This window comes from Calonectris borealis, chromosome 2 (assembly GCF_964195595.1).
Source record: "Calonectris borealis chromosome 2, bCalBor7.hap1.2, whole genome shotgun sequence".
In the NCBI taxonomy this organism is placed as follows: domain Eukaryota; kingdom Metazoa; phylum Chordata; class Aves; order Procellariiformes; family Procellariidae; genus Calonectris; species Calonectris borealis.
This window is the reverse complement of record NC_134313.1, coordinates 135602517-135616656: the sequence shown is the minus strand read 5'-3', so window position 1 is coordinate 135616656 and position 14140 is coordinate 135602517. Positions and strand designations below refer to the sequence as shown.

At 36.9% G+C, this 14140-nt stretch overlaps 1 non-coding gene across 1 annotated transcript; it reads left to right on the top strand.

Moving 5' to 3' along the window:
• The first annotated feature begins 3958 nt into the window (after positions 1 to 3958).
• Positions 3959 to 4046, top strand: LOC142079853 (small nucleolar RNA SNORD93). The gene has a single exon (XR_012672805.1). It is a non-coding gene; the product is annotated as a small nucleolar RNA SNORD93 (small nucleolar RNA).
• Positions 4047 to 14140: the final 10094 nt, after the last annotated feature.

Here is a 14140-nt window from a genome sequence, read left to right as displayed (position 1 = left end):
TAAAGTGTTCACAGTATCATCTTGCAGGTAAGGCTTTTTCCAGTTCATTGTTTAGCACCAAGATGATGTTACTTCAAAATAGTACCTCCAGATTAGCGGAACACTTTAGGTAACAAATCCAGAATTTGTGGAACCTACTAATGAAGACTTTTCTGTGGCAGTCTTAGGCAACTAGTGATACAAATAATTCATCCATAAAAGACAGAGCTGCCTCTGAAGTGCTGTTTGTCTGTTGCTTTTTTCTGGTTGATATTAAAGGTGAGTTTGTATTTACCAATGTGGTCACATATTCCTTCTTTGTCATATCTGACCTGGTACTTGTACATTAGTGGATTGCTGTATTTCTGCTCCTGAAATGGAGTACTATATAACTATTGTTAAATTATTTTAGGGATAGTCTTCTATTCGAGCTGGGAATTCTAACTTGAAATGGAGGTAACAAGCCTTTCTATCCATAGGTTTGCACTACCTTTCAATTTTTTTGGTATATCACTGTTGTCAAACTTTTCAAACTAGTACTTATGAGTAGAATTGTACAAACATTCAAAATGACAAATTTACTGTTCTTCTGAACAAGTGTAGTGCAAGAGGCACATTCATTTGTCAGTAATGGCTTGTCATACTCAAAAGAGAAAACATTCAAACCAATGAACGTTCTTTTCTGACCCTTGCAAAGGAAGAGAAGTGGTTGCTGCTGGAACCTGTTTTTCAGTTTGTATTAAATTGATTTTCCTTTGTAGATGAGACCAAATCAGATCTGTTTCCACAATGCAGTTACTGTTACAGCTTGTTCTTTCTAAATATACAAACCCAACTGTTCATTACAGCACACAGCTTGTTAATAATCTCTTACAAAATATCAGAATAAAATGTGACCCACTGTATTGGAATTAAATTCAAAAGGTATTTTCCTTACTTCTGGTAATTTTAGTGTAAGTGGGATTCAGAAGGTCAAATGTAATAAACAACTGATCAAAATGGTTCAACAGCTCTGTCTCTTTTGAGTGTAAATTGGTTTAACGGTGTCACTTATGATACAGTATACTCTTATTGTGGATGTTCTTCAGAAAGGGCATTGACAGAAGTGCGCCACGTGTACCAGCTGCTTCTCTTCTTCACACATGAAGTCAAGGAATAATTTTCAGAGCACAGAAACTTTCCTCGGTAGCTCTCATTTCTCATGTCTGCTAATGCTAATGTTTGACTAAAAGCGGGTAGGTTATTTCCTTTATTTAACTATAGAAGCCAGGAAATGAATAGCAAGAAATTAGTATTTCTGTGCCACAGTTCTCTTGCAAACAAAATCAGTGCAGTGGCTTAGAAGAGCACAAGTGCATATGCAAATAAAGTTGATTCTGTATAGCTAATGGTCTAAATTTATATAGTGTTACAAACTGAAGCTGAGAAAGGATATCTGTAAACTAAGAAAAGTGACTGGAAAACAGCACTTCTTCCATCGTAACACACATCCATAGCCTCATACTGTCCAAAGTATCATATTTGCAGTAAAAAAAACACCAACACCAAAACCCAACGACCTCCCCCACAACAAAACAAAAACAAACACGCAGACAAACAAAACTCCAAACAACACAAAAAAACAGAGCATGCCAACAGTAAGGGTTTGTACTGTCTCCAGCAGTTTTCTGTGCCTTTATTTGGCTCCTCTTGCACCTAGGATGTTAGAGGGTCTAAGAGCTCAGCAGTCCTTTGGTGAGCTAATGACTCAGCCAAAGTGTAAAAGAGAGCATCAGTCATCCTCCCTGCAAGTTCAAGCTGGTGGGACAGCACTATTCAAGTAATTGAAATATTGAAAATTGGCCCTTAAAACCAAAGATGCCTATGATTGGGCATGAAACAATGAGCTGTTGTGAAGAGAGAAGTAGTAATATCCAAAGAAATGGGTACTGTAAGAAATTGATGGAGGCAGCTTTGCCTGAAGAAGACAGAAGTAGGATGCCGTGGGCATGCTGTGCGTACTAGTTCATGTTTATAATTTATTGTGGTAACACTTCCATGAAGGATATTGGTTTTACTTGATTTTTTTTTTTTTTATGGCTGATAATGAAGACAAAAACACTTGGCGTGGTATATCCATTAAATAAGAAAAACAAGAGCCCCAATTGGTGGAGTGACAAAAGAAAATTAGTATTCACGTATGTGTTGAAAGTTTTTTGTTACAAAAAACCTCTTTTAATTTCTTTTGCCTCATAGTTCGTGTGATCAGCAACAACAATAAAATCAGAAATAAAATTGCAGAGGTTTTAACTTGGACAACAAGAATGTGAATCCCTACTGTTTTATTAACTTGATTAGGAGTAATTCCATAAGTGCTGTGTTTTCACAGCAAATAAATACCACGAACACTGTAAACCAGCCAAATGTTTCAGTTTTTATGGATAAAGGAGAGAATTGAGGTTCTTATAGACATGACTGAATCACTTAAGCGTCAGTCTCTGGTTCAGGGAAATAATGTCACTCGGTCTGATGGCTTTAGCTTGTCTTTGGTTTTTGGTGCAAAGAGTACATTTCAGGTTAAAGAATTCCAGACCTCTCAAGCTTTATCTCATCGCGCCACAAAGTAAAGCCATGCAACAGTGCATGCAACTCAGAAGGCTGAAGAAGGAGACAAAGTGAAGTGGCCTGTTAAAGTTTGTGAAAAATCCGTGTAAACCCTACATAGGAAATCCCTGCAGACCTCCATTATGTACTTACTGCTCTCACTTTTGAGATTTCCGCTTCAATTTACTGTCAAGAAACTGCATTAAATTCGTCTACTTAGGAACAAAGTTTGAGTTTGACTCACATTTCAAAGATACTACGGTAGATATTTCATACTTGAGGATTACTCTGTAAATCAGTATAAATAATACTATATACTATATAATAAATAATAAATATAAATAAGGAACATAAGCAAGAGGTATTTAACGGATTTCCATTACAGGCTGAATCTTTACAATGCCAGTAAAATCAATAGTATATTATGATTAGGTGTTCTATTTCAGTTTATTATTATGATTAAACTTTCTACTTTTATTGTGCCATAGTAATGATGGTCCTTTTTTTCCATTCCAGTTTAGTATTTCCATTCATTTAGTCTAATAAATCCCAGCTACTCTGCAGTACTAGTCAGTAAACATCTGGGAAACGTTCATTGTCATTTCACAAAGAGACAAATAGAAATGGAAAGCACTACAGCCGAAGTAAAAAAGACTAAGGCTGTCCGATTATGTCATTTTGGAAATGTCAGAATTCTAAAATGTCTCTTTCTTGACTGTTAAGAGCTAGATTACTTGGGGGTGAATATGTTTGCGGTTTTGCATTTAGCATATTTTCAAAATGTACTTGGAATACAGAGCAGTAATGCATATAAAAAATGTCTGTCCAGATTAGAATCTCTTTCATATGAATTTCTGTGTGATACTCAATGGCTGTACTGTGGTCACTGTCTGATATGGGATGTTTCCAAGAAAACTGTTGTTGTCAGATGCCTGTCTAGGAAATGAGTAAAATGATCAGAGTGGTGGGAACAAAAAGCAAAGTGTAGTAATTTTGTATATTCAATACAATAACTATACAATTTATTTGTTTAAAAATAAAACAAAACTAAGTGGTAATATGAAGTTGAGTGCAAATACAGTAATAATTTCATTATTTTTCATTACAGCCCCTGAGGCCAGTGAAGGAGAAACAGCAGTCTGAGGTGAGACAGCATTCAGCAGAACCTCATCAAATGCTTTCAGAGACCTGTAAGAACTGCTGTTGTGCTTGAAAATTGAGTATTACCTGCTGTACAACTTTACTCTTGTTTGAAACTTGACTTTCCCATTCTCCCTATCCTCATTTAATAATGCAAATGAAGTGTTACATTTAAAGATACTACTACCTTTTGCCATAGGTAGTTCCTCTAAAAACACAACAGTTCTTAAATGCATGTTTTTATGATTGCAGTACTTGGCCAAGGATGAAAACAATAATCTGATTCCTTGCATACTTTTAGTGATACGCAAAAATCTGATGGATTAAAGGATTTTCTGAGGCCAAAACTAATATCCATATTTATGCGTTCTTTGTTTTTAAATTAAGCTTTTTTTTAGCATCTGAGCAGTGAAGGTTTCAGTAGCTCTAGGAGGATTTTCCTCTAAAGATATTTGAATGTAAACTTTTTATTTGTCAACAGATCTCCACTAGATTTTTTCTTGCTGAAGAATATGTTGTTATAACAGCACACATCTATAAAGATTTTAAAGGACTTAAAAGATGCTTGTTTTAGGCAAGTTTTTACTATGATTGAAACAAGATGAGGAAAACAGTGAATATATTCTGATTTCCAAAACAGTCTTTGCCTCAGTATACTTGGTTTTATACCAATTCTGATCTTAGTACATTGTATTAAAGTGAGGCAACCATGAAACCAAGAATGTAAGTCTTTGCAATCAGTTGGCAGCATTGCACGTGAAAAAGAAATACTTCTCTTTGATACAGAACATGGAATTGGAGCATCTGAAAAATAAGAATTGTAATTAAAAGTCATATTCTGCTTCCTCTCTTCAGTGAGCGTTTGTTGTAATAGTCATCTACAAAAAATAAACATGCTGCCGAAACAACTTTTTCTGACAATGGAATACTTGAAAATCGTAACTGGTTGATGCACAGCATTCGCTTCACTGATTTACAATAGTGCTTTTGGACGTACCCTTTCAGATTTTACAAGATAAATGCATACAACAAGAACAAGCTACTAATTATCTCCTGGTTATAAGCAAAGAGAAAACAAGTAGTAAAGCAAAAAGAAGGACCTCTGAGTTGAAATTTGCTAGGTAGATGTGGAACAGGTCTGTGTATGTTTTCTGCTAGAATGTGAGTTTGTTCTGGTTTTTATCTTAAGTCACTGTTAAAAAAAATATATAGCTTCAGTTACTCTGTATATCCCTAAGTATCCTTTTCCTTTGGCACCTCCAAAACAGGAAGGGTGTTTGTTAAAATTAAGATTTTTTTTTTTAAGTATAAATTAAATTTGCATTTAGCATAGCTTTAATTTAAATAGAATTTAAAGCTTTAATTCTTACTTCAAAGATAGTCCAGGTTTTAGTGTTGTCATTGTAATGGTTTTTAACAACTCATAATGCAAATTACAGAGTTCAGAGCATAATAGGAAAGGTAAAAATAGGTATGTTTTCAGATCTTGAATAAGATTACCCAGTCAACAAAGTCAATGTGTCACGTATATGTATAAACTGAATCTTTCTCAGTATATCTAAATGTTGAACAAATTAGTTAGCTAAACTGAATGTAGGTATTAATTTGTCTTGATTGTTCACTTTGGGTGACTTCACTTCAGAAACTTAACGACAAACCTTTTGTCATATTCCAATTCAGCATGGCCTAACCATGACCAACAAGGTGAGGAGCAGTTCACACCTCCTCTTGCCAAGCTCCATCAGAATTCGTTGCATGAGCATCCTACTGAAGGGGACACTTCAGAAGGAACTGCCTTTCAGTACTTGAAGTTGAACCAATATTGACAAAATTATCAGCATTTATGTCTGTCTGTATTTTTCACATTTCAGTAGTTCACTGAAAATTCTTTGCGATCTTCTGCACATGGAATATTAGAATCAGTAATTTAGTACTATAATAAGGAGTAATTAAGGCCTGTCAGAGATACCAGAAGGTGATCAAAGAAAACTCTTTTTCCTTTGCAAGTCTTGTGTAGTGCTATCAGAATTAAATGAAGCACAACTCATAGTTAATGAAGTTTTTACTCTTCTATTAAAATAAAACGTAATCTCTTAAAATGCTGTCCCTTTTGCCTTTCATACATAATTTCTGTCCGGACTTGGTCTATTTTAGCATAATCATATGCCATATTTAGCCCAGACAAATGTTCTTAGATTTTATTAATTTTAAAATATTGTCAAGTAGACACACAAGTGTATCTTCTCTGTATATTAACAGCTTAATTCACGTATCTGTAATGCATAGAACACCAACGACCTTTCAGGAAAATTTCTATCAGTGTTTCAGTGTGGCAATGCTGCTGCTTGTCAGTTAGGATTATTCAAAAGCTCAAACAGTAATGTAGAAGTGCAGAATGGCAGTCATCTTAGATACTGGCTTTTTGGAGTCTGGTTGTGATTTTTAACAGTACATGCTGGAGCGATTAATGAGATTTCAGTAGGTTTTTGCATAGCTTCCTACCTAAAGAAAAAAGAAAAACCAAACCAAAACAAACCCAAAAACATAACAGAAAACAGTAAGGACAGATTAGTTGTGTGCCTTTCACTCCTCGTAAAATGTTATATGGACTCCTCAAGGTTTTCTTTTGAATGATAGCCATTTCAGCAAGAATTTTAGCAGATGCAGAGGACGTTCAAGGAACTTCTGAAAGTTCCATATCTTCTGCTTTATAAAGTCTGTTAGGCACACTTGGCACAAGCTATGAATCTGACCCTGATTTTCAAGCATTTGAAAGGTCCAAGTAAAATGACATTTCTGTAATGCTTTTATTCTTTCCCTTTTTTTCAAGTGTATGTTAAGTACACATCTAAAGAAACTACATTTTACTCTTTTATTTTAGGTTTAGGTAGCAGTCACAAGAGATTAGATGCTGTTAAGTGTAACGAAGCGTGAAGATGACAAGATAAATGAACCAGAGGCTTTTCAGCTTGATCACATCCTCCAGTGCATAATGGTACAGATTTTGTATTCCAGACACAAATGTCACCTTGGGGTTGAAATCATGAATCTATGTGAGTAAGTATAACTAAGATAGCTTTCACCCCCACTCCCCAGTTACCTTCCTACTTTAAATATAGAAAGGAAAATGAGTCCTGAGTTAATTGTGTGTGGGATTTGTGATGGAAAGTTCTCTCTAAAATAAACACAGTAATAAAAGTTATTCTTCTTTCCTTTCACATTTTAGGGGGAAAGACTGCTTCTAGTGTCAGAGTACTAGACTAGACTGATACTGATCTCTTTGAGGACATTAGTACTTGACTGGTACATATAGCACTATATATTAGAATCCTTAACTGTATCATAGCAAAATATTTTTCTGTAGTTTTTCTACTAAATGTCTTTAAAACCGTGTGCAGAATGTTACTTCCCATGTTGAATATTAGTTCCAGCAACTCTGAAATGAATGATAAGCTGGTGGGCTTTTGAAAACCTGTAGAAGAGGAATCTGCCAGGGAGCCTAGATCGGACTTTAAAAAGAAATTTACAAATTATTTAACTACTATTAAAAAATTAAAAAATAAATGGTGATTAAAGGTCTCAACTAATAAATTGTATCAGCTTCTATTAATTTAGTTCCTCCACTTCATTACAGAAAGACACTATTGATCCAAAATTTATTAGCAGTGTTTCATTAAAGCCAGCAGAGGGCAGACTTGAATTGGAAACTATTTTTGCTGCTTCAGTTACTTGAACTTAAAATACCAGATAGTCCCTTGAGCTCAAAGCTGATGACAATATCATCACTTCTCTACTATTCTAATTACACTTGTGCAGCTTCTTTCTAATTGCTGTTTGACAAAATGAGTGTTTTGCTATGTCACAGTAAGAATAGCAAATGTTTAAATAAAGATGCTGATATGCAAGTGGATAAGTCAGTGTATTAGCAGCTGTGTGTTACTCACAGGGGAGAATCCACACTGCTTAATAATTAACCATGTATATCTTAAACTGGTTTTTAAAAGCTAGTGAATATCATTATCCCCATTTTACAGAGTGGAATAGAGTGGTAGCCTTGCAAGTTACCCATCTGGGTGACCTACAGGGGCAAGAACAAAATCCAGATTTCTGAGACCTAGTCCAGTGCTCAAGCATATCTTTGCACAAATAAACTATGACATATCTAACTCTTGCAAACATGGTGGAAATGATTGCTAGCAGCCCAGATTGCTGAGGCTGAGGAGCTTACACTAATAAAATAGGCAGGTAACCTGACAGGCAGGTTGTAGCTCTTGAGAAGAATAGTCTCCTCGAGAAGATGGGTGACAATCAGATCAGATCAGGTGGCTAAAGATCTGCTTTAAGAATAGTATTTTTTTATTAGGACAAGTACCCTGCATTTTTATGTATATTTGTCATTCTTTAAGTTAGGTTGTACTCTTTCCAAGGAATGAAGAGCCTTTCTATGTAGACCTTTAAGCCATTCCAAACTCAGTAGTACTAGGAAATAGAATCATAGAATCATTAAGGTTGGAAAAGACCTCTAAGATCATCGAGTCCAACCATCAACCCAACACACCATGCCCACTACACCACGTCCCTAAGCGCCTCATCTACACGTCTTTTAAATACTTCCAGGGATGGTGACTCAACCACTTCCCTGGGCAGCCTGTTCCAAGGCCTGACCACTCTTTCAGTAAAGAAATTTCTCCTAATGTCCAATCTAAACCTCCCTTGGCGCAACTTGAGGCCATTTCCTCTCGTCCTATCGCTAGTTACTTGGCAGAAGAGACCAACACCCACCTCGCTACAACCTCCTTTCAGGTAGTTGTAGAGCGCGATGAGGTCTCCCCTCAGCCTCCTCTTCTCCAGACTAAACAACCCCAGTTCCCTCAGCCGCTCCTCATAAGACTTGTGCTCCAGGCCCTTCACCAGCTTCGTTGCCCTTCTCTGGACACGCTCCAGCACCTCCATGTCCTTCTTGTAGTGAGGGGCCCAAAACTGAACACAGGATTCGAGGTGCGGCCTCACTAGTGCCCAGTACAGGGGCACAATCACCTCCCTAGTCCTGCTGGCCAGGACTACTCCTAATACAAGCCAGGATGCCGTTGGCCTTCTTGGCCACCTGAGCACACGGCTGGCTCATGTTCAGCCGGCTGTCAGTCAGCACCCCCAGGTCCTTTTCCTCCGGGCAGCTTTCCAGCCACTCTTCCCCAAGCCTGTAGCGTTGCCTGGGGTTGTTGTGGCCCAAGTGCAGGACCCGGCACTTGCCTTGTTGAACCTCATACAGTTGGCCTCGGCCCATCGATCCAGCCTGTCCAGGTCCCTCTGCAGAGCCTTCCTACCCTCAATATATAGTTTAAAAGTCAATTTGCATACAAGTGAAGGATTAAGATGCTAATAGACTGTTCCCTCCTTCCCTTCATCTTTAATTACGAGGGTTTCAAATTATGAGTTCTACAATAGGCTTCCTATTAACTCACCAAGCCCACCCTATTTACTGTACCTGTGGTCAGTAACATTCGTGGGATTAGTGTGACTATCTATTTCATTTTCTTTATATGCTTAGGAGATCATTACCCATTGTAACAGCTTTTTAAATTATAAAAATACGCTGATTTTTTTAACTATAAGCCTTAGTGTAAAGTGTTCTTTCTGATTCCAGAGAAGACTGGAGGCATGTTGTTACAAAGCTTGCCATTTCTAAGACTTGTATAAGATATACCACAGATCATTGGGTGCTGCATCTTGAAAACTCCATTTGTAGAATGAATGAGCACATTGCACAATGCATTTTTTCCTTTTTTTCTTTTTGCTAATTTGCAGTGGACTTCTGTTGATGGTGGGAATTAGTCATTGGTTCATATGACTCCAATGAAAAGGATTGCATTGAAAATTATAAATTAGAATGTGAATGAGTGAGCACTTACCATTTGGACTCAAATACTGTATAACCTATTCATTTGTGTTATTCATTTTTGGTATATTTCCAGACAAATCATGTTAAAATAGGAGTCAGAAATATCTGGCCGTGATTTAAAGTAAATTAAAACAATGTGGGAATTATTCCAAAACTTATTACTGTAAATTCAAGCAATGAATTTCAGGTTAACCTTCAAAGAATTAAGTCCAGAGACAGAGATGTGCAGGGAGGGCTTTCAGACAACCTTTTTGATAGCCTGTTACTGACTTTTCAACTCTATATTCAAGATTTTCTAAGTACTGTGTGAAGGTTTGTAAGAATAGATTACCAAAGAGTCCATTTCGAATTCCTTTAAGATTCTTGATGATTTCTCCTTGTACTTTATAATTTTACACCTCACAAAGAGCTGACGTCTCCAAATAGTCATGACTTTCCATAACTCACAGTGGCCTGACAATGCAATTATCTCAAAAGGGAAAAGATCAGTTTTCTCTTCTGCCAAAGGTAAGCTCTCCTCTTCTCAAAACAACCACTAATTGAAAGCATTTATTTACAGACTAATTTTATAGTAAACCACTAGTATCCCTTAGCTGAAGAAGAAGCAAGAAAGATAACGATTCAATTAACTAAAACTGCTGCTTTGAGAAATGTACTTCCCAGTGTCAAACTTCTTCAATTCATCCCTAATTATAAATTCCTATCTATAAATTAAAAAAAAAAAATATTTCATACTCCCAGGGCAAATGCTATGATTTTGAGAAGGATATGTATAATATACCATATTTTGAGTCTAAAATTAAACCTTAATTCCAGTGCAGCACCAATGCCTTCCAGAATTTTTTAGATTTGCTGTATTTCAGTGTGAGGAGGCTTTAGCTCTCTTGTTTATCCCCATCTGTCAGTCTCTTGCAACAGTGCTAACATGTTCTTCATTCTCAGTGTAGACGTACAATATACTGGAAGAGCTAGCACGTTCTCTAGCAAGACAGCCAAGGTGTGGGTTCATGGGAAGGGCAATATCCATCTGTCCCCCAGATAAATCTAAGCCCATCTTCCCAGCTTATAGGTGGCTTTTTTTACTTTTTCCTCCATGGTAAAAAACAAAACCTTCTGTTGTAAAATTCCCTTTATATTAAAACCACAGATAAATCCACTCTACATTCCTTAATTGAAGTTTTTTTTGACAGACAACTTGTAAGCTATAAACATAAAAATCCTGTATAAATAGAAGAAGTGTTGATAAAGCGATTATGTAAAATAAGGTGTATATGAAAATTAATGTTAAAAATGTCATGAATATGGGGAAAAATGAGAGGAGAGTTCCACCGCACCAGTTATATCTGTTCAATACATGGAGTTAAAGAAGAGTTTTACCTTGTTATTGTTACCTATGTAACTGATTACATCTTTCAGTTAAAACCGTTAACCATTAAGGGAAAATAAGCTTGAGCTTTTGGGAGCATGGGAAGTTTTTCCTGTTGTAAGCTTCACAGGTTTACCGCTTTACCTCTACGATGATCTTTTCTTACACTAATCCCAGATGGTGTATATTCTCTTTTGTTTGTACCCAACTTTCCCTTTTATTTGTAATATATACGTGAAATGTTCAAAAAATTAATGATTTAAGAGCAGTTAAGATATTACTACCTCAGAAGCACATCACTGTTACGTACAGTTGTGTTTGTTCTGCTGAGCAGGCCCAACTCCTTTACAGAAGGAGTTGCATTTAATGCAAAATAACTTAGAGCGGTAGCTGTTGCTATAGGCAGATTGACCAAAAGCCTGTTGCTGTATTTCTTTACATGGAAACAAATGGATAGATACATACCATCTGAATAAAGAACAGGGCATTGTTGTGTGCCTGTGACAAAAAATAAAATAGTATTTTATTGGCAAAGTATGCTTAGTTTTGGATTAAAGAAAATGAAAGAAATTCTAATATGCCGTGTATAAAGTTCGTACAATCATACTTGATCAAAATCAGTTACGCTGGTAATGTACTTTCAGAGGTGGAAGTTTTAATGACAGTGAAAAGATACTTCTACATCTATCGAAATTAAAGCCTACTGCTGTCAAGTTGCCAGGACCCTTACACGTGTGCTGAAGTGTCCTTCTCCCTTTTAGTAAATTGAGTGTTTATATTTACTGTCTCAAGTAGCAGAAAAACACCGATTGCTTCCATGTTTAGAGTTTTGTGGAGTCTGCTACCTGTGAGCAGACTCCGCTTAAATTATCTGAAACTACTAATCGCTAATCTCATTCTTGACATACTTTAGCCTCCAACAGTCTGCTGCAACTTCTGTTACACCTTCTGGGAATCTGTGTGTAGCAGTTTCTTTTTCTCCCCAGTTGGCTCCAAGCCAGAAATACATCCATTTGCACAAACGCTTCTTAACCTTGTTCACACTGGGGTTTTTTCTTTTTTTTTTTTTCTTTCTGCTTCGCTGGTTGTTGTATGCTTTTATAGTAAATTTAGTACTTGCGGAGTTTTCTGTATAGTAGACCGGTGGTTATGATGCATTTTCTGAACTACTGTTTGCTTCACTTTAAGTGCACTGAATAAAATTGTTTCTCCATGGTCATTTTATGGGGATCTTATTGTAGCATAGGAGTCCTAAACATTAACTTACTTAATCAGCTTTCTGATAAGGTCATATTCTTCCTACTCAGTAGGGCATAAGGCCTGGTTGATCGAGGAAGGCTTCAGCGTTTGCAGAGTAACGAGCACTTTTGAAGGCTGAAAAAACATTAAGGCACAAACATTTCTCACCAGCTACCTGGAAAGTTGCAGCGTCCCTGCCATCAAGAAACTGGTTTGTAACTCGAAGGGAAGGTTGTGCTTGCCACAGGAATGATACTGGTATCCAAACTAGCTTGTCTTAAGTTAACTCTGAAAATCCTGCAGCTCACACACACGTATGTATGTACATGTGTATAAACACTTATGCATGCATTATATGTATATAAATGTACATATACAGTAGGTTTATCATAATGAATTTAAAAAGAGCCATTTTGGATATCAGTACCAACACCATTACTGAGTATCTGTATTTATACATGCATGTATATATGTATATACACATATAGCGAACCTCAGCTGCAGCTTGGAAGTACTCAATGTTTCAGCTACCTAGAACCACATATGCAAATAATGGACAGTAGAAAATTAGGAGCATTTTGACTGAAGTGATTAGGTTATACATAGGAGTTCTGTGGTAGAGGCAGGAACAGATAGTCCTCCTGAATTTTCTGATTCCAGTTTCCACAATAAATTTAAAAAAAAACAGTTTTTCACGCACTTACCTTACAATTGTGGTGAATGCTATACCAGAGTCCAGTTCAAACTTTGAAAAAGCCAGAAAGTGTATATCGTGACAAAAATAGTCCAGGACCATGGCTCTATGAGTGCACGCTGGGTTGAGAATAAGGATTCTACATTAACATTGTACATAGGACAGTGTGTGGCATCTCTTACTACATTCTTCTGTGGGATCTTAACCACATTTAACTTCCATTTTTAATTACATCTCAACATTAGAAAAAAACCCGCAAATTCTATTCTAGTGCAAAATTTGGTTTATCTCCAACTCGGATAAATTCAGCCTTGCAGCATCCAGTCCTCAGGGGTGTCCCAAGAAGTCATTGCTCTGCATTAGAACCCATAAAGTAAACTGTTAGATCAGTAAAGTTTTGTTCTCTTTAAGGTATTGCATCATGTGTTTGCAATTTTTTTCTCCCCTTAAGGCAGCTGGAGTTTTCAGGCTATCCTGTTTAACTGCATCTGTGTTGCAAGTCACTGACATAGGAAACACATCTTAGCCCCGGTGTCACAAATGAATCCAGTTACAGAAAGAAGAACAAAGTTGCTAAGAGAACGGATTTTAAGATTCTACTTCCAAGTAATAGCGAGTAGCTAAAATGGGGCTAAAAGCCAGGAGCGTGCAGGCTCCTACTGGTCAGTTTTCAGTTGATCAACATTGGTTTTTAATAACTAGCCGCAAAAGACTAATTGGTGACTTTACTGCGCTGTCCCACATTTCAGAGTGTCTAATGCCCTCGTGCAGTAGCATGCTCTAAACTCACCCCTCTTGACTCCATAGCCAGCACTGATTAGGGCTAGAAAACCTCGGCTTCAAGATGTAAGGTAAAGTCAGGATTTCGCCTCCTGTTAGCGATAACATATAACGTCCATTGCTGGGCACAAGCCAGAAGATACTAAACCATGAATGGTTTGCTTTTCTCCCACTAACAGTAAATTCAGAGTAGTAACTTCACAACACCAGTGGGAGGGGTGTGTTCAAATCCTCCAGCACACGTCACAGAAAACACATGCTATCAGTTTTCCACTTGCTATTTTGGCAGGCATAATTTTGTTTTTTCAAGTTCTTTATATTGGCCACCTCAGTGTTTTAATTATTTCACTTCGGCATTTCAGTAGGTCTGTGCTTCAGCACACATAGTGGACAGAGCCCCCCAGATTTTAGAGTTTTCTTTCACTGAGTATGATACCTTAACATTTACAAGCTTCATTTA